We start from the raw sequence: 20,573 nt of genomic DNA on the forward strand, positions 1-20,573 counted from the left end.
ATTAGTCTGCCGTCAGGGTGCGCATGACCGACGCCATATCCCAGTCTTTTTTTGCCGATGGTCCGACAGGCAGAAGCAGTATTATGGTGTGCAGGGCGGCTGAAAAATTCTTTTCTTCGGAGTTTTTTTCAGACCGAGTCAAAGTTGGCCTGGGGAATATTTTTGTTTTTTTTTTTTTTCATTTAACAGATTAAAGAGAAAAAGTGAAAAAAAGAAACAGATGGGAAACAGATACCTCATAGGCATACCTATACCACCTTACCTTTGTATTGAGTAACGAGCACGTTGAGCACGGCCTGTGCGTTGTTTAACAAACAAAACGACAAAAAGAAGACCTACTACTAGAGAGATGGAAGACTGGGAAGCGTTGTAATTGAGTAAAATGCCGGGCCGGCCCTTCCGCCCCGCCGCTCCAAAAAAGCTAAGGACAAAAAAGCAAAGGACAAAGCGCTCGTCCCGAGGTTCCCGGACGCCGAGGGCTCGTGGCGTCGGAACCGGAGGTGGAACCATGAGGTTCTGTGGAGTCCAGAGTTTAAGCTCTTCAGGAGACTTCTTACTGTTACAAAGGAGGTAGGGGAGGTAGAGGGGGCTGTCCTCCTTCCTTCTCCCAGGGGTTCCTCCCCTCCTTCCTAAGGTTTCTAAGGCCCCCCCCTCTTCCCTCCAGTGGGGCCAGGAGGCTGAGCCAGGTTTAACTTCAGTGGGTGTCTCTCTCTAAATCTTTAAAGTCTCTGCCTAAGAAACATAATGTTTAAAAACTATCCTGATAAGAGGCCTAGATTGGATAAGATGCCTGAGGTGGAGTAGAGGTGAGAGGAGTTTTGAGGTTGAGAGCAGAGAGTTTTGAGGAGTATTTGGAGCTTTCTGAGAGTGATCTCCTTGATAGATCCTCTTCCTCTCTGATTCTACCCTATTTGATCTCTCTCCTCAGGATTTTTCTTTCTTTTCACTCACTTCTTTTTCTTTTTTCTTCATTCCATGATTCCAGAAGAAGGCAAGATTTCTCTGATTCCAGGAAAAGGCTTAGGGAATTTTTAGTCTACCCTGGCAGTTTAGGCCTGTGGACCAGGGCTTGCCCTCTGTTTCTGATTTGGTGGATGTTTTTTTGCAGGCTTCCTGAACCCTGATCTGCCTGCTCTCGCCCAGTTAAACCGGATAGGTATTATAGACCCAGAAACTGTTTCTCAGGGGCCTAAAGGTGTTAAGGTAACTATTGTTGGGGTTTCTCCTGTTAATAAAGTTGTTAAGGGGCTTGTTAAGGATAAAGAATCTCCCTCCCTTCTCCTAGGCAAGGGGGAGGATGGGGAATGGGATTGATATACTGTATCCTACCACCTTTATAGCCTTCACAATCCTTTGCCAGTTCAGTTGCAATGTTAAAACCAAAATTATCTCCTCACAATTGATGTCTAAGGTGGATGCCTCACAGGAACATTGGAGTGTAAAGAGTTGCAGGATTTGGTTTGCATCTGCAGGAGGTGGGTCTAATGTTGTGGGTTCTGTTCTTTTGAGGCAGCTTCTTTGATGGTCGAGGGGGTGGCTGAGTCATGTTCTTACAGTTACTTTTTACGCCTGGAGCAGCAACTGGCTGTTTGGCTGAGCATGGCTGAGCAGTTTAAGTAGATGCTTTTAGATGCTCCATATGTTTTGTTTCGTCTTGTTTGGCAGTTTTAGCTCCAAGTAAGCAAGGCTAAAATTAAATAAGAAGGTTACAGATTTTTAAGGGTTCAGTTCAAGAGGTTGGGGTAAATTGGGTCGGGCAGAGCCAAGGTCCTTTTTCTCCTATGTGATGAGTTCACCTGCTCAGTCTGTCTAGTGAGGGGTGGCAGGCAGGCGAACAGAAGGCTCAGGAACAGGGAGGGGCCAGCCTCAGTCAGCTGGTCAGGGCTTCCCACGTCTGGCAAGGGCAGGGGTCATGGACTTTTGAGTTTGATTACCCAAGACAGATTCATCTGGCAGCACTTTGGGAGGAAGGCTGGTTTTATTTGGAAGATCATTGGATTTTATTTCCATGCCAGACATTCTCCTATCATTCAGAGCGTCGGGCTTCTTCTCTTTTATTCTCAAACCCTCCATAGCAAGCCTTCTATCTCACATGCCAAAGAGGCTCAAAAGCAGGCTCTGTAGATCGTAAAAGGGGCCTTTATTTAGCTGTTCCCAGTTGTAAAGGGCTCTAGCGGGAACAAGGGGCTCTGGGATTTTGGATTTAATTCTCGCCTAATGGAAAAACCCAAAAGAACACTTATATCCTCATTTGGATATATTGCTCACTTAAGTTTTAAATGGATTCAAAAAAGTCACTTACCTTTGCTGGAAAGTGATCACTTACCCTAAACTTTAGAGATAGAGAACTATCATTGCAGGCCTATCAGGACTAAGTTGGTTTAATGCATTATCAGATGAGCTGGCAATTCTAATATGCTTTCTTAGAACAAAGTCTTTGCTATATCTACTCTGCCCAGAGTCAAGTCAATTCTGTGCTGTCCAAAGACTTGGAGTTCTGGCTAAGTCTTATCAGCATTAATCCTTACCTTTTTTTCATAAGATCTGGGAACTTGGCCCACTGCCTGATGTCAGCTCAGTGAATATGATAAAGAAAAGTATGTGATAGTGGTTATTCTAGACCGAATAAAGTCCAGTCTAACTCCTCCTCAAGACATGTCAGTTCTGTACCCTCTTTCAATATGTGCTCTCAAATTTGTTTTTTCCTCAGCCAAAACCCTCTTGGCTTTCCTTTACTTCACAAACAAATCTCTTTCCCTTTACTCTGGGCATTCCTCTTCTCCTCGCTTCCTTACTGGGACAGTCACTTAGGCCTTAGGGCTCATGGATCCAGCTTCATATGGCTTCAGCCAAATGTATTCAAAAATGTATGGACACAGCACTGCCAGGATTTGACACATTTTCAGGGGCGGCCCAGGAATTGGACAAAAAGAATCATGTGGTAGGCTCAGAATGTCAAAAAATTTTTATTATCTGGGCTCAGGAATGTCACTATCTCGATGATAATCTATATGATGCAGGGTAACACAAGACAAGATTCGATCTATGGAACAGCATCTAGGAGTGGGTGGCTCCAGAGACTGGAAAGTGGATAATATCAACATGAAGGAGATGTTAGCAGTCCAGTTTGCATTAAACATTTTTCAACAGACAAGCACAGTTGCATTAAAGATTCTAACATTTCAGGGAAACACTCCAGGGTCATGTTGATTCTGGGAGAACATTCAATCCTCATTGCTCAGCTTCAAAAAGGCAGGGGACACATTTACCTCCTCTCAACCAAGGTAGCAAAGGTTTTGTGGGAGCACAGCTGGTTACGGATCCATCTTCAAGTTCTGGATGTTCATCCCCACGACAAGAACTCCCCAAAGGTGTATTTCGGAAGACACCAACGAAAAGGGAACTCTGAGTGGTGATCTGTTCTTCAAGTTTTCTTCACCCACCAGCTGCCAAAGTTTTCAGAAAGTGTTACCTTCTTTAGCTTCCAAAGGAAGCTTTGTTTCTTTCAGTTGGAAACTTCTCAATCATCAAACTCTTCCCTCTTTGTCTCTCAAGGAAAAGGTCATCCTAGTTAAACAGTTTAAGTAGGCCTTTCCACCCAAGCCTCTCCTCCCTTACTCAGACTCCACATACCCATTAAGACAAGGTCTGTAAGGAACTGGGGAACCTCAGGCACTGATTTCACCAACTCAAGTTCAAGATTAGTTTCTATTACTACTAGGAGGCCTCCTTCACTACCATTGATTCACCTTATGCATCAAAGTGTTTTGACAAGGATTAGGTCTCAACTTTCAAACTAGTTTTGAATGTGATTATTGAATGCAGGAAGATTTTTACAAGAAAAGTGTACTGATTTGATGGAAGAGATTTTATTGACTCAGAGAGCCATTTATCCTGAGTACAAATGGAAGTTTGGTTTTTCTTGTTGGAATTACTTTTCATTTGGAAGTAACCTCTGACTCTTTTGAAGTGACCCACTTGTCATTTCCTCAGCCTCACAATTGTTCTTACTTCTCCAAATCTCTCATTCCTGTCTTTATCTTCTTTTCCTGGCAAAGAATGTAAGAATCTGTCTAGAAAGATTATTTCCTGCCACGGACCTTTTAAGTGAAGGAGGAATGAATTTTTGTTGCTTTGAAACACTCCTACTCTGCTGAATTCATTTACTTGTGCTGGAAGACTCTGAATTGTTTGCTTTTTTCTGCAAGAAGGGTTTTTTGACTTGTCAAGGAAGACTGATCATTTTGGCCTGATTTTCCAAGAAGATAGGGTTTTTTGTTTTCCATTATTTCTTTATGCCTAAGGTGGTGCCCCAAAAGGCTTTATTTCAGACTATCTATTTGCCTACTTTTTAGCAGCAGTTGTATGTTTATTTTAGTTTTATCCAGCTTTTTACCTCAGTACACAAGCAGTTTGTTTACTTTAACTTCAGGACTGAAGTTTAGGCAGTCTTTTTAGAGGTTTGTTGATTTCAGCTTGAGTTCTCAGGGCACTGCTGTGTTCTTTGCAGACTATTTCTAATTGATTAAGTTTGCATTGGCTTTTATGCATCGGCTACCCACAGGGGAGTCATTTGCTTTGATTTCTCTCATCATACCAAGGAGATTCCCACTGGAGTCAGGCAAGTGGGACCCAAGTGTTACCTGCTTTTGTTAAGCTACTCTGACTTCAAATTACTTTTTAATTTGCCGGCATTTCACTAGGGCTACTGCCATTTCATTGCTAGCATTTACCTCCTCTGTTGTAGGCATGTTTTAGGGCTCCTGTTTTTTATTATGTTGTAGATGCCTCCTATTTCTCTGCTTTGTACTTCTATCAAACAGCTAGGACTGCTTGGTTTATTGATGAAGAACTTACCAGTTTTGTAAATGTCTGATTGTAGTGTTCAATGATTTGTGTGCTGCCTGTTTCGTAACCTTTGGTTTCTTGTTTTGTTTTTTGTGTGGGTGGGTTGTACTTTTGGAAATTTGTAGTTTGTTGTTTTTGTGTTCTTTGTAGAGTGCTATGTGTTTTTGGTTTTGGGCTAGACTTAGGTCTTCTGGCATCTGTTTAGAGATGGTTGTGAGGGTAGGCCCCTGGCGAAAGATTTTGGTGTTCTTGACCGATGATCGCCATCTTCGAACATCTACATTTATGGTAGGTACAAAACTGTACTTTACTGTTTGTTGGAAGTTATGGTTTTGTTCAGGTAGAGAAAGATTTTCAAAGAAGGTGAGCGAGTAAGGTAAGAGAGGCTATTGTGGTAGTTAAGTAGTATGTTTGTGAAAATAGTTTTGTGTGTTGGGGCCATAGTAATAATTAGTTATGAGATGTGAGTAGTTTGTGTGAGTAGGTGAAGTAAAAAATAGGAGAGAGTGTTTCAGGAGATTGAGCAGGGTTTAAATTATGCAAAAGAGAAATTAGTGGAGGTTGTATAGGAGGTAGAATTGGGAAGTAGTACAGAGACTGGTTAGAAAAGGTGAGGGAGTAGTTCAAAAGAGAGTTAATTAGTACTAATTAGGAAAGAAAGAGATAGAGGAGTGGCCTAATGATGATGAGGTTTGTGATAGGATGAGAATAAGGGGGGGAGTGGTTAGTGAAGTATAAGTTTAGGAACACTGGGGGTCTGTGAGAATTGGGGGTAGGGTAGGGGAGCGGATTGAGCCTGTAGGGCGAATGGAGTGGGTAGAGACAACAGAAGTGAGAAGCATAAGGAGAAGAATCAATCAGTGAAGAAGCTTTTAAGAAAGGTAAGTAATGTAGCAGGTAAGAGGAGAGATTGGGCACAATGGGAGGATGGATGGTAAGAGTGTAGGTGGGTGCTGAGTGTAGAGGATTAGAGGATAAAATGTGGGATACTAAGTAGCACTATTAGGACAGGAAGATATTAGAATATACTATGGGTGGAGAAGGAGGGAGATAGAAGCTGGCACAAGGCTGAGGATGGAAGTAAGAAAATAAGAATGAGCTTTATAGCTGGCTAAAAAGTTGAAGGTAGTGGTAGGAAGATTAAAAGTGAGTTAGGATAGTAGCAAGACTAGGGAAAAAGAAAGGAAAATTTTCCATATTATGGTAAGGGATAGTGTGATAGATAGAGAGAGGTAGAACCGGGTGAGGGTGCCACCTAGTGGACAAAACCAATGTTGCAGTGGCTGATAGTAAGAGGGATAGGTCTGTTCCAGGGTTAAGAGGTAAGACTAGAATTAGTAAGAGCTTTAGAAGGTCGGAGAAGAGTGTACAGGCTAATGGGTAAGCTGCTGACTGTCCTGTCTTGGAAGCGTCAGCACAGCTATTGGTCAGCTTTGCCCCAGGAGCCCAGGGCAAGGCTATTTCTAAGCAAACCATTTCCAAATAGATTGCTCATTGTATTACTTTTTATTCCTTTCATGGCAACTAGAGCAGCTTCCACTTCTGCAGCCTTTTTACAGGGTGTCCCTACTAAAGACATTTTGGAGGCTGCCACATGGTCTTCTTTTCACACTTTCACAAAGCATTATAATTTCCATTTGTTTTCAAGAGCCAGGGCAGGGTTTGCCACTGCTGATGTTCTTCGTGTTTCACTGTTGCAGTCATCACATTTGGGTTATCTGCTTGCAGTAGCCCTCAGTCGGCCTGATTATCAAAGTTTTGGGTCCTGCATTGGTTGCTGTCTCATCTTCCGTGACATCAGGTAGTCAGGGGTATAAAGCATGCAGCTGACGCCATTACACCCATCTTTCTTGCCGTGCGGTGCCCGAAGCAGAAGCAGTTCGCAAGTGCCGGTCGGCTGACTCCTGAAATTTTTGTTTTCGAGTTTCAGAACCAAAGTCTTCAACTAAAGCTGTGTACCCCGTTGAGGAAACTTTTTCGTGCTCTAAACCAATGCCAGTAAAAGTCAGTAATTGTATTTCTTGTGGAAAGCAAATACCTCATAAAGATTTTCATTCGTACTGTATTCCTTGCCTAGGCCCTTTCCACAAAGTACCTTGCTGTCGGTTTTGTGCCTTATTTAAACCATGAACTATTAGTCATCGGTATATTTTCGCTTCTAAATATTTTGGTACTCTGTTCAATTATCCAGATATGTCTTTGGTAAGCCACCTGACATTCCGAAAAAATGCAAAGATAAAGACAGAGACAGGCCGCCTAGGTCCAAAGCTGCCGACGACGCTTCTCCTAAGCTAGTTGCCAGTTTGTTGGTACTCAATGAGGCACTTTTCCAGCCCCTGATATCCGCTACTTCAGATTCGCAGGCCTCTACTGAGACCCGTTTGGAGTCCGGTATGCCATGAGATGCTTCAGTTGTGGAACATGCAGATGTCTCTACCTTGGATGGGTCGGGAGCTGCTGTGCAGGCACCAGCTTCTGAGGGTGTATTCAGGCCCTACTGACTTGCATATTAAACCGACGCCATCTTCTTCTTCAAGGCCTAAAACTCAAACCATGCCTAGGAAACCGATGACCAGACCGCATGGTCAGGCCTCTATGCCTAAAAAACAAATGATAAGAATGGCTGAAGGTCTTCTTACATTAATCAGGGGAAGCCAACCTTCCCCCTCTAAGAGACCTAGGACTGAATTTGCTTATGATACTTCTGACCAGGATTCTGAAATTTCTGTCTCCTCTGATGACCAGGATTTACCCATATCCACCTATGAGGATTCTGATGCAGAGGACTCTATTCTCTCTGCTTCTCCCCCAGAGGATTTTTCTTTTGGTGAAACCTTGCATACTCTTAGGGAGCATTTTACTCTGATTCTAAAAAGAGGCTTAGAGATTTCTTACTCCTGCCCCCAACACAGGCCTTTAGCTATCCCTCCTGTACTGGACATTGTTGATGATGGCTTTTCGGAATCTAGCTTGGCCCCCTGACTCTTTACCTCCTGCTCCCAGAAAACCTGATAGATATTGCAGGGTTCCTGATTCTCACAAGTTTCTTTTTAAAAATCCTACTGCGGATCCTGAGACCATTTCACAGGGACCCAAGGGCATTAAGGCTACTACTGCCAAAAATCCTACCCCCTCTGATAGAGATTCCAGGGCCCTGGATAGATGGGGAAAGAAGGTATACACCTCTGCAACCTTGGCCATCAGGGCCTTAAATTGCCAGTTTCATATGTTTAAAATATCAGTGTCATATTATTGTATTACTTAAACAGAAAATGATGTTGATTCCTGATTGTGCTGAAAATAAGGATTTATAGGATTTAATGCATTCTGCTGAACAGGTTGGAAAACATACTTTGCAATGTGGTTTTGATTCATTAGAGGCATCTTGCAGGGCTGCTGTCACCAGGTCTGTAATTAGAAGGCATGCTTGGCTTAAGGAGTAATCTTTGCCAGATTGTTAAAACGAAATTGCTGGATGCTCCCTTAAATCAGGACCGCCTGTTTGGCAACAGAGCAGAAGAAGTTCTTAAAAAGATGGAGGAAAAAGCTAAATCTATGCAAACTGTTAAAGATTTCTTACAAGTGCAGCCTCCAAGATTTAGTAGGCATTGGCCCTCAAAAAATTGGTCCTTTCCTGCCTCTTACAGGCCTTCTCAGTTCAAACCTAGAACCAGCAGAACAACCAGGCTTCAGTCCCAGGGTACGCACAGGACTAAGCAGTGGGGGGCTCCCACCTTCAAATCAGGGAGTAATAAGACTCCCCCCTATGGTAAGCTGTCTCTGACTTAAGTTTAAAACTTCCAAGCACTTTTCAATTGACTGCTCCTTTAAGGGGAAAGATTGCTCTGCAAGCCAAAAACTGGGAACTCGTTACACAGGACAAATGGGTTTTAAACATAGTTTCCCAAGGATACAGATTTCACTTCCACACATTATCAACCCCAAATGGTTGGCCCGATCTACCCCCAAATCAATGGCAGAGGCTCAAAAGCAAGTACTCTCTTCAGATTAGAGGCTACTCAGACTGTACCAGAAGAGGAAAAGGGACAAGGTTTCTACTCAAGACTTTTCTTGGTACCCAGAAAAGACAACTCATGGCACCCTATCCTGGACCCTTCTATCCTAAACACCTTTTTGGTGATTCCAAAATTCAAGATGCTAACTCTTCACCAGTTGCTTCTCATGATTGGCAAAGATGCCTGGTTGGCAACACTGGATTTAAAGGAAGCCTACCTGCACATCCCAAACAGGGAATCTTGCAGAAGATACCCACTATTCAAAGCAGGCTGCATGCACTATCAGTTCTCTGTACTGCCCTTTGGCTTATCTACTGTGCCCAGGGTATTCACAAAGTGCCTAGCTCCAGTCATTACATTTTGCAGGCAAAGAAATATTCAAATATACCCATACCTAATTCAGGCAGAAAGCCAGGACATACTTTTGAATCATCTGGCATTTGTACAAAAGGTGCTAACCTGTCTGGGGTACACCATAAACGAAAAGAAATCATAGCTGGTGCCCTGTCAACAAATTATATTCCTGGGTGCAAGCTTGAATACAACTTCCCAGATGGCTTTCCTCTCGCCAGAGAAACAAATTCATTTGACAACTTACTTCACACTAGTGGCCACAAAAACTCTGCTATCTGCAAGGCAAATGCTGCAAGCATTGGGGTTCATGGCCTCGTGCATTCTGCTAATTCCATATGCAAGACTGCATATGAGGAAACTGCAATGGTATTTTAAAAGCCTATGGTGTCAACATTCTCAGGATCTAGAAGCAATAATTCCTATCATACCTTGTCTCTATGGTTAGAATTCCTTTGGTGGGCAGAGGCCTGCCACCAAAACAAGGGACTACCATTCACTCTACCCCCTGTCGCCCAAACCCTAACAACAGATGCATCAGACTATGCATGGGGGGCTCACCTGGCAGGGAAGTGCATTCAGAGCAAATAGAACCCATGTCAAATGCACCTGCATATCAATCAAAAAGAAATGTTAGCTGTACAGACTGCTCTGACAGCCTTCAAGGACTGCATTCTTTCAGGACAATTAATGGTAAAGACGGACAACACCACTGTTATGTGGTACATAAACAAGCAGGGGAGTACCCATTCCTACCCCCTCTGCAGACTAGCAATGGCTCTGTGGAACACAGCCTTGAGCTACCAAGTGCATCTACAGGCTCAATTCCTGCCAGGAAAACTAAATACACTGGCAGACGAACTAAGCAGAAATCTAATGTTCCCACACGAGTGGAAACTGGAACCAAAGACTTTCAACATGTTGATAAACAAATGGGGGAGCCCAGATATAGACCTGTTTGCCTCCCCCCAGAACTACCAATTGGACAAATTCTGCACAAGGACTCCCCACAAACAAGCTTGGAAAGTGGATGCTCTGTCCTTCAGCTGGAAAATCTATCAGTTTATGCCTTTCCTCCTCTGCCTGTCCTCTCCAAAGTACTACTAAAGATCAAACAGGTCAAACCAAGGATGATACTGATTGCACCAGACTGGCCACGCCAGCACTGGTACCCCCTCTTGTGCAGTGTGTCACAGCTAGCCCCATGGCACCTGCCTCAGAACCCTACCCTGCTGTCACAGCAGGGGAGACAGATTCAGAACCTCCAGTTTCAAACCCTGAACCTGGCAGCCTGGCTAATTACCTAATGTCCCCATTACCATCCCTCAGTAAACAAGTGTTGGATGTTATTTTGGAGGCAAGGAGGCCTAGTACCAGAAAAGCTTATGCTGAAAAATGGAAAATATTCTGTGCCTGGAACCAAACTCAAGGGATGGCCACAGCAGCACCCAATTTACCTCAGATTCTTCAATACTTAACAGAGATGCTTCACACGGGCCTTTCCTTTTCCTCCATCAAAATTCATCCTCAGCCATTTCAGCTCATTACAACACAGAACTACCCCTCTTTTCTCACCCACTGCTGAAGCAGTTTCTCAGAGGGGTCAGAAACGTAAGACCACCTAGAAGTTCCCCAACTCCAACCTGGGACCTTAACTTTGTATTGGAAAAACTCACTCTGCAGAGTTAAAATTCCTTTCTTGGAAAACAGCTTTCCTTTCTGCAATCACTTCAGCAAGAAGGGTATCTGAATTACAAGCCCTTATGGCAGTGGGGGAGGGTGGCCTAATGGTTAAGGTGTGTGCCTTACAAACACAAGGTACAGGGTTTGAATCTCACAGGAGATAATTGGCTAGGCTTAAAATGGCTCACAAGGGCAGTTAGCCTAGCACTAACCTATGAACTTATGGAGCCTTTCATCATCTTTCATGCGGACAGGATGTCCCTCAGGACCAATCCCTCCTTCATGCCCAAGGTGGTATCCAGTGTGGCTCTTAATCAATCCATTCATTTGCCAACATTCTTTTCTAATCCACAGAATAAAGGGGAATGGATACTGCACTCCTTAAATGTGCACAGACAACTTAGATTTTACTTGGACAGGACTAAACCTCAAAGGAAATCTGAACAACTGCTGGAGGCATTTGCTGCAGGGGCAGAGGGGAAGGCTATTTCAAAGCAAACCATTTCTAAATGGATAGGCCATTGCATTCATTTCTGCTATAAGCACCATGGAAAACCTATCCCACAGGGGATTAGACCCCATTCAACCAGGGTTGCATCTACCTCTACAGCCTTTCTCAGGGGTGTCCTTACCAGAGACATCCCAGAAGCTGCTACCTGGAGTTCTGTACATACCTTCACAAAGCATTACCTTTTGCCAATTATCTCTAAATCTTACTCATCCTTCTTGAGAGTACAGGATCTGAATTGTGTAGACATAGTAAGGCATTGTCAGGTTTAATTCTGGTGGCTGCCAAAAAACTACTAGAAAATGGAAATCAAAATGTAAACTACCTAAACTTGAAGTAATGAATATTTTAAAAGAGATAAAAGCAGGAGGTGGGATCTTTAAAAAAAAGGGCAGGAGTAAATTACATAGAAAATAATGGAAGAAGTTGGAACAATATATGCACAAAAGTGTTTTGTAGGAAGAATGGGTTTAAGAGAAGGCAGGAACTGAATATTTTATGTAATGTTGCATAAATTATAAGATGTGTAACAATATATGTGATGCATAATGTTTGTAAATGTGAACTTGTTATTATGATTTGATTATTTTTATATATATGTACTGTACGTTTGCCAGTGCCACAAGTGATAATTCAATAAAGGTGTTTTAAAAAAAACGCATTCTTATTTATCCTCCCTACGATGTTGAAACAGGTGTTCCCCAAGGTTCCATAATGGAGCCACTACTTTTCTACATATTTACCAACAACCTGCACTCTGTCAAATGTAAAACATCCCTCATACAGTATGTTGACAACGCCACATTAATCTTTTCTGACAGGTAACCCAATTAATCTACAATGCTTCACCCCCAAGAGCTATTTTCATCAATTGAAAGCCAATTTAATAAACTTCCAGCTTCTACTCAATCCAAAAAGCCATTACACACCTCAGACAAAAATGTCTCAATTACAGCTTCTGCTAACACCCTATAGAAGTCATTCCTCCATACATATCTGCTAGGCATGTCAATTGGTGATGGTAACCTGAAATTCGACTTGCATGTGCAGCAGGTTATCAACAACACTCACCAAAATCAGGAACTCTCTAGACAAAAAACTGCTTAACTGACTCATCTAGAAAACCTTTGGCCTCTACACTCCTACTCCCTACTTTACTCTTTGGCTCCCCAGTACTGCTAAACCTTCAAGATTCCATCCAAAATAAACTAAACCAGTGCTACAACAAAATAGCAAAATTAGCTCTTGAAACAGAACCCATCAATGCTTAGCCCTAAAACAACCTGAATTATCCAAGCAATTCACTCGCACCCAGCTACTCCTAGTCCACAAATTAATTTACAAATTAGAACAAAGCAAAGCCCTACTAGACTTATTACTTACACATACCCCTTCTAGGACATTTTGATCTGAAAAAACGCTCATTACCCACAAATTATATTGGTCAGCATGAAACTCTGTCTATTCCAGCTATGTATCCCCCTCCTGGAAATCTGTCCCCCTTATCCCTTAAACATACTAGCAACTTTTCCAATTTCAAGACCAGTCTAAAACGTATCTATCTGAAAACCTACAGAACCCTCAAAACAGGTGCATGACTACCAACTTACTGTAACTATTCCTTTCTCACTCTTAATTCACTAACACCTTCAGATTTTACCAGGTTTGGCTTAACCTCAAAAGATGCTGTCACTTTAATGATACCATAATACTAATGTGTGCTGTTCTACCAACACTTTTTTTGTTTTCCTCTCTAATGTCCTTCCATAACATTCTCATCTGTCTAATACTAAACTCTCTCTCTCTCTCCATGTTCTTAATTTTCCCTCCTGCTCATGAATCCTTTTCATCTCCTTCTATTACTGTCTGTTTTGACAGCAGAATGCTATTTCTCATTACCATATATTGTTTGAAATATAGCCAATATTTTGAAAACTATGTATTAGTTTACTTGACATAGGCTATCCACCTCTGCAAGGTATCTTGCAGATGGTGTTCCATATAACTGTTGCAGTATTCTTCACCTAAGGGATTTCCTGCCAAGTATATTCCAACATCCACCCATTATACTAAAGCCTTCAGCTCTTATAGATGATGTGCATAACATGTAAGCTCCCCGTGCTTGCCAGTTCCTTTTTAAACTTGTTTGCGAAAGTGCAAAAATTCAAAATATTGACCTTTCTGAGTCCTGTTACCTCTATGCCTCTTCTAAGTTGCTTGGTAACATTAGTTTTAACAGATGATGATTACCACATCCCCAAAGCCATAGGCTTCAGGAAATTTCTCAGACACCGTGTGGTTGTGTCACATTATCAGTTTTCGTATTACTCTTTGGGTTATCTACATCTGCAAGGTGTTTATAAAGAGTCTAGCTCCAGTGATAGCTAATTGCAGACTGTAAGCCATTCAAATAGTTCCTTACTTAAATGACTTACTTATATTTGCAGTGTCTTTTCCCATGTATCAGGAGTCATTTAAATAAGTTTCTTCTGTTCTTCTCTCCATGTTAGTCTGGAACATATTCAGAAATCCTCCTTGACACAGGATTGTGTTTTGGGCTGTCTTCTAGATACTTCTCAGAAAAAAAAGGCTTTTCTTACCCAGGAAAAGGTGGATTTTTTATCTGGAAACTTTCCTGAGCTTCTCCAATTAATCCCAGACTTTGGCAAGAGAATTTATCAGGATTGTGAGTTATTTAATTATCATGATTCCTCTTGTCAAGTTACTCACAAGAAATATTCAATGTTTTTTTTCAAAAACATGGACCCAATACTCTTATCCTCTGGAATTTCAGATTCCAGTTTTGGAGTTTGTCAAAAAGGAACTGCACTGGTGGGGACAGCAAATGTGTCAAAATCAAACTCTCCCATTTTTCTCCATTTGTCTAAAGTTAGTCTGTAACTACAGACACCTCAGATTTTGCTTGAGGAGTAGTTTCCATGGGGGTAATGATGCAAGGCCTGTGGAACTCTTCAGACAGACAAAAGGACATAAATGTCAGAAATGTTGGATGTGATCCAAGCCATAAAATATTTTCATCATCTCTAATCCCTTGGACATGCACAGGTAATTACCAACAATGCCACAGTGAAGTGTTACATAAACAGGGGTGCACTGGGTCTTAACCTCTGTGCAGGCTGGCTGTGATGGCTTGGGACGTAGCTTTACAACATGGTTTAAACCAGCTTTGTACATTCCATAAGAGTAAAATGTAGGGCATACAAGCTAAGCAGGACCAGGACAGACCCTTACAAATGGAAATTGCATGAAGGGATCTTTGTCTGTCTATGTATATATGTATCTGTCTATCTGTCTACCCATACATTGTTGACCAGGTTAGTCCTACTAGGCTAGTGGACCCTCTACCGGGGAGACTCGAGGTGGTGTTTATACTACCAGTGGAAATTTAACCATGTCATCAAGGAACTTCCCTTATTCTTTTTGATAAGTACTGTAGGATCTTTTGCATCCACCTGAGCTACCACCAAATTAAGCAGATGGGGACTAATTGTAATGTCTCATCCGAATTGATCCACTTGTAAGGAATGCATCAAATAGACCTGCTTACATCCTTTCAGAACGGACAACTAACAAATTCTGTACCAGGACGTCTTGCATGTATGCCTGGAAAACAAATGCTTTCTCATTCCAGTGGCTGGGGGTGTTCCTTTATACATTTCCACCCTTTTCACTGATATCCGTGGTAATTCTGAAGATTTAAAGGGAGATACCAAAAATCATTATTCTGACTCCTTTTTGGCCCAGGCAACTTTGTTCCTCCTTTCTTATGAAATTGGCCAAGGTCAGTTACCACACGCTTCATCACTGACTGGACCTACTCACACAAGGCAAGGGGAACTTGATACACCACAGTTTCAAACAACTTTAGCTTAACTGCCTGGGTGATTCAATTTGATACCTTTTAGGAAGTTCTTTTATGAGGACGAGCAGCAGGTACTAAAGGGGGCATGAAAGCCTGCTACTGGGAAATCTTATATCGGCAAGTGGAAAAGAGTTTCTAGTTGGTGCTCAGCCAGTAACCATGGCTGTTACATATATTATATACTAGTGGTTCTTAACTATTTGTGTGAGTTACTATCCGTTGTCCTTTATTATTCCTCTATCAAGGTTCATCTGTTGGCTATTTCAGCATGCCTCCCCATGGATGCTCTCCATTCCTCTTTGTTTTTTTTTTTTTTTTAAGTTTCTAAAGGGGATTTTACATTTGAAGTCATGTATAAGATAGGTGGTTCCTTCTTGGGATCTTATCTTTGTGATGGAAAATTTAACTGTCTCTCCCTTTGAACCAGCTTAGCAGGCTGATTTAAGGTTGATCACATGGAAGGCAGTACTTGTTATTCTGATTCCTTCAGGAAGAATATCTGAGTTGCAGTCTGTCATGGTGCGTGAACCCTATCTGGTCTTTCATAGACATAGAAACCAACTGTCAGTATCTGTACTGAAAAGGTGCCAAATCTCACTGCTTTAAACTTTAGTGCACTTTTCAGAATAAAAGTCACAATAAACTTCTGGTAGTCTGATTAATGTAACTTATGTAGTGAGCCACAATGTATTACAGCAGTTATAGCAACATAGATAAGGTCCTATATTATTGAAACTGTCTCTTGACCGTGTTGATGAACTGGCTCAAACCAAAGACTTCTGTAACTGAACAAAAACTGAAAGTTGAAGGCTGAAATTGAAGAGTTCTGCAACTGAAAAATTGAAAACTGCAACTTTTTAAACTGCAAACTGAACTTCTACAACTGACTACTATCATGAAAATATACATATTATATTACTCTTCTCTAAAATTCCTCCTGAGTTTCACATGCCTTTTTAACCTTGACTTCTACCGCCTAAATAACAGTTATTATTTCAGGTGCCTAATTTGTGAACTATCTGAACACTCATGGACAGCTTTCTTCTTGGAATGGACAAAGGCCTGATTATTGGAGCCATTTTTACTGATCTAAGCAGAGCTTTTGATCTTGTTGATCACTCACTACTTCTAGACCATCTCAGTGAAATAGGTATTAGTGATGCCACACTGACCTACTTCAAAAACTACCTCTCTAATCACCACCTGTCTGTGAATTTTAACTCCTCAACCATTCCATCATTCATTCCGCAGAGAGGTGTCTCCACAAGGATCTATTATGGCACGTCTTCTCTTTTCTATCTACATTAACAAACTCCCTTTTGACTTAACCAATCTTCTTCTGCTTTATACTGATAAGAAAAGCTACGCTTCACTGCGCAGATCATACATTTTCAATCCTTGATCCAAAACTGTGTGAATTTCTCCCTTTGTTTTTTAAAGATAATTTTTCTTACCTTATTTTCCCAATAAGAAATAAAAGCACATTACAAAATTCTAGAAATATGCAACTGCTATCTCTCTAGTCCTATCACTTAACCTTGTCCTACCCTTCTGCTCTCTAGATAGCTTACAGTAATTCTACTTTTTACTGTGATTTTTTTCAGTATAACAACTCTGATAACCACTCTGTATATAATGCATGTATATATTGTGTTTTTCAGTCACTCTAAATGTGTCCTGTACCGGTTGCTTTTATACCCTCAAGCCAACTCTGATATTCACATTACAGATATGTGTATATATTGCAGTTTGTCATTCACTCTGAATATAATGTCATGTATCTATTGTGTTTGTTTACCCCAGGTTGAGACTGAAATAGGTCCAATGGGATCAGTGCTCTAGCTGGTTAACAGATTCAAAAGTATTTCCTCTTTTAACATGCTCTGCATACAAAATGTCTTTCATCCTCCAGGAATATATATTTTAAAAACAGTTTCATACAGCAAATTAAATGTTGCACTTGACTTCAACATACCCTGATTGCAGGGGTAAGCTTGCTTTTCTTCTGTCTGGTATACAGTGAATAATCATTTTCCACAAACACTCTGGTGTCCCCAGTTTTTAATATTTTCCTTCTGCCACAATTTTGCCTGGAGCAGTTTTTTCTGCTGATATGATTACATATTTACTAATGTAGGTCTCGGCTGTTTTACCATGGCCAAGTTTGCGGCATACACAAGGTTTGTCCCTTTAGTTAACAAATCCTGTTGTGGACCACTAGTCCAGTTGCTTATTTGTACTTTCATAAAATTAATGTAATACATTCCTTTCATTTTCACTCGTATATCAAAAAACCTCAGTATCTGATGTTGTCTGTTATCATCCGATTCAACATTTGGGACATTTGGATTGTCTTATCCAGTTGGATAACTTCTTCCAGAGCTTTGGATCTGAGGCTCTGACTCCTCCCTTACTCATAATTCCCTCCTCCTTCCTAGTGTACCTCAGATCTCGTTTACCTCCTGATTCATTCAGGCATTTGTCCAAGAGTTCTCTCAGTATTTTAAGGTAAGTGGAAGACTTTTTTGGATATTTTTGCTTTATTTGATTCCTTCCTTTAGAATTTGTAGTGTAGTAATAGATAGTGTTAGTTATTAAGATTTTAGACTGTTAGCTTAAATGTTTTGGTGTGCCTTTTATAGATAGTTCTCTAAATTTCATCTCATTAGGGTTAACAGATTTAAATAAGATTTTAACATGATTTAATATAATGTGTTTTTGATAAGGTTCGATTGTCATATAGTTAATATTTTTCTGATGTCCGACCAGCCCTTAGGTGTTAAAAAGTGCTCAGCTTGCAAACACAAGATCCCTCCACAAGACCTGCACTCTGTTTTTACTGCTTAGGTGTTGATCATTTCAGGCAAATTGCAATATTCATGCTGCCTTTGGGTATAGGGCTATCTGAGATAGGAGAGAAAATTTCATTCTGAAAGGGTAGCTTCCACCACATATGGGGTCTTCTTCTCTAACCATGTCTTCTGAATCAAGCCCAACTTCAGCTTCTCCCAGCAATGGGACAAAAAATAGAAAAAGGGAAGGAAAAGGATAAGTCTAAAGAAGAGCATGGATAAAAGGCTAACTCTTCAGAATAAAAGTCTGAGGAAAAGAAATTGGAAGAAAAAAGACTTGAAAAATCAATAAAAAGGTCCACAGATCTGAATAACCCTTTAGGTCCAGTACCTAAAACATCAATGCAGTTGTATCCGTTAGTTGGGTTTGAACTCCCTCTTTTCATGATACATTTTCTCCAGAACCAGTGAGCCCTTAGCTCCATTCACTCATTTTACAAGACAAATGCACTTCCAGATCTTTAACAGCAGTATCATCAAAGTCAGTTCTATCCACGAGAAGTCTGTTGGAAATGGATGTTGACCAAATGAAGAAATTCTTGACACAAATCCAACTGGAAGTCCTTCTGGCTCTGTCCCTGAAGGAAGGTTTGGGTACAGGCCCTACCAACCCAGTCACATTTTTCTCTGGTACCAGTTCACTTTTTCCAACCAGTTCCTATGGGTTCATACCCCTCCACTGCATCTCAGTGGGATCTGATGGTCCAAGGAACTTTGGCATTGACTGTGTCTGTTACTCTCTGATTCCTATGCTTTTGGATCGAGATGAGTCCGGGAGCTGAAGCATTTGTGTCAGGTTCCTGGTAGTGGAGTCAACACTAAGGTTTTTGGAGCCTTCTCTTCCTCTTGGGTCCAATGTCTTCCTTAGAGCCAACCTCAGTTGAAATGAGGGAGAGTTCCTTAGTCCTTCGACAGGGGAATACTTCCTCGGTTCCACTTGTGGCCATCTGCTTTTGAGACTGTTGAAAAGACTTTGGCTGGACCAAGAAGGCAGGTGCATACACAGAGTTCAGATCCATTCTGAGTCCTAGTAGAACTTGTACCTTTATACTTCTTATTAAGATTGACAGGGATGGTCAGAACCCATAAGCTTCAATACTACTCAGCAGTTTAGTTTCCAGTCTAATACCAACTTGCTTCCACCCGAACCCTGTAAGTATGTTCCCAGGAAACAGACATGCAAACAGAAGCCCTTAGACTCCTTTCTTGAGTCAGTCACTGAAGACCTAGATTTGGATGGAGGTGAAGGATCCCCCAAACCCCCCAGGAAGAAACTCTTTCCCGGACGAATCTGTGTTCCTTGAAGCTCTCAGAATTGGCTCATGCTCGCATCTTGAGTGGTCTCCCCAGATACCCTTGTAGATCTTATGACTCTGGGCATAGAAGGATCCTGATGTCATGGAACCAATCCCCAAAAAACTCGGCAAGATCTTAGCAGCCCCAAAAGATAGGAAATACTGGATGAAAGGACCCCCCCCCCAATAGATGCCATGGTAACAGCAGCAGCCATGAAGTGAGAACTGTCTGAAGAGAGTTCTTCTGTCCATCTCCATCATAACAAAGGAGTCCAGGGCGGTGGCAGATTAGGGAAATGGGCATATGCTTCGGTGATCTTTGCACTCAGAGCACTGAACTACCTTGCCCATTTAACTCATTTTCTGAAGGACTTGACCAAGGAGATTTCCTTGTCTGCCCCAGATAACCTGCCTTCGGATGTTCAAAAAAAGTTGACACCCAACTCTACTCTACAATCCACCTCTATCCAACATAAAAGATGGTACAGCAAGAGCAGCTGGTACAGGCATTACCATGCGTCTCTATGCCTGGATGTGATTTTGCAGAAAACTTCAAGGCATCCTTTATTAATATTAATGTCCATTTTGATGGTTCCACACTATTCATACCAAAAGTTAGAGAGATGTGTACTTGGAGTGAACAAAATGGTAAGACCCATCTCTGTCATAGGAATCCGTTTCTTGACCCCTCAGATGTCCTGTTCCTGGAACCAAAAGGGTGGTAATAAAATGTGGTTCAGAAAATCACAGGGTTTTCACTACAACAGTCTTTGAGATAGACCCCATCCGAGGCAGAGGGGAGGTAACTGGAATAGATGTTGCCCCAGAGGCAGAGGTGGATTGCATAATCTGAGTTTCCATGGATTTTTTACCGAGAAACCCTGTCAGCAGCCCTGAAGTAGGTTACCCAGCTGCCACACACTGGAGACAGTTGGAGGTACTTAACCTTACACCCATAAGCCTAACAAAATATTCAGATTCCTGGGTGCTAAAAATAATCACTAGAGGCTACACCATCCCCTTTTTGTATACTCCAAAGAAAAGATTAAAGATTCCCAACATTCCACCCAAGCAGCTTGGAATCTGCAGCAACAAAAAATTCACAGTTCGTAGAAAAAGTGTCATCCAACAGGTCCT

The 20,573-nt window shown here is 41.6% G+C and overlaps 1 protein-coding gene across 1 annotated transcript in view; it reads left to right on the forward strand.

The window, feature by feature from the left end:
• CCDC138 (coiled-coil domain containing 138) overlaps positions 1 to 20,573 on the forward strand; it is a 1,743,291-nt gene that overhangs the window by 1,260,179 nt on the left and 462,539 nt on the right. The window lies entirely within an intron of this gene.

Source organism: Protopterus annectens, chromosome 5.part0 (genome assembly GCF_019279795.1).
Source record: "Protopterus annectens isolate FY-2018-M chromosome 5.part0, PAN1.0, whole genome shotgun sequence".
Classification (NCBI taxonomy): Eukaryota; Metazoa; Chordata; order Ceratodontiformes; family Protopteridae; genus Protopterus; species Protopterus annectens.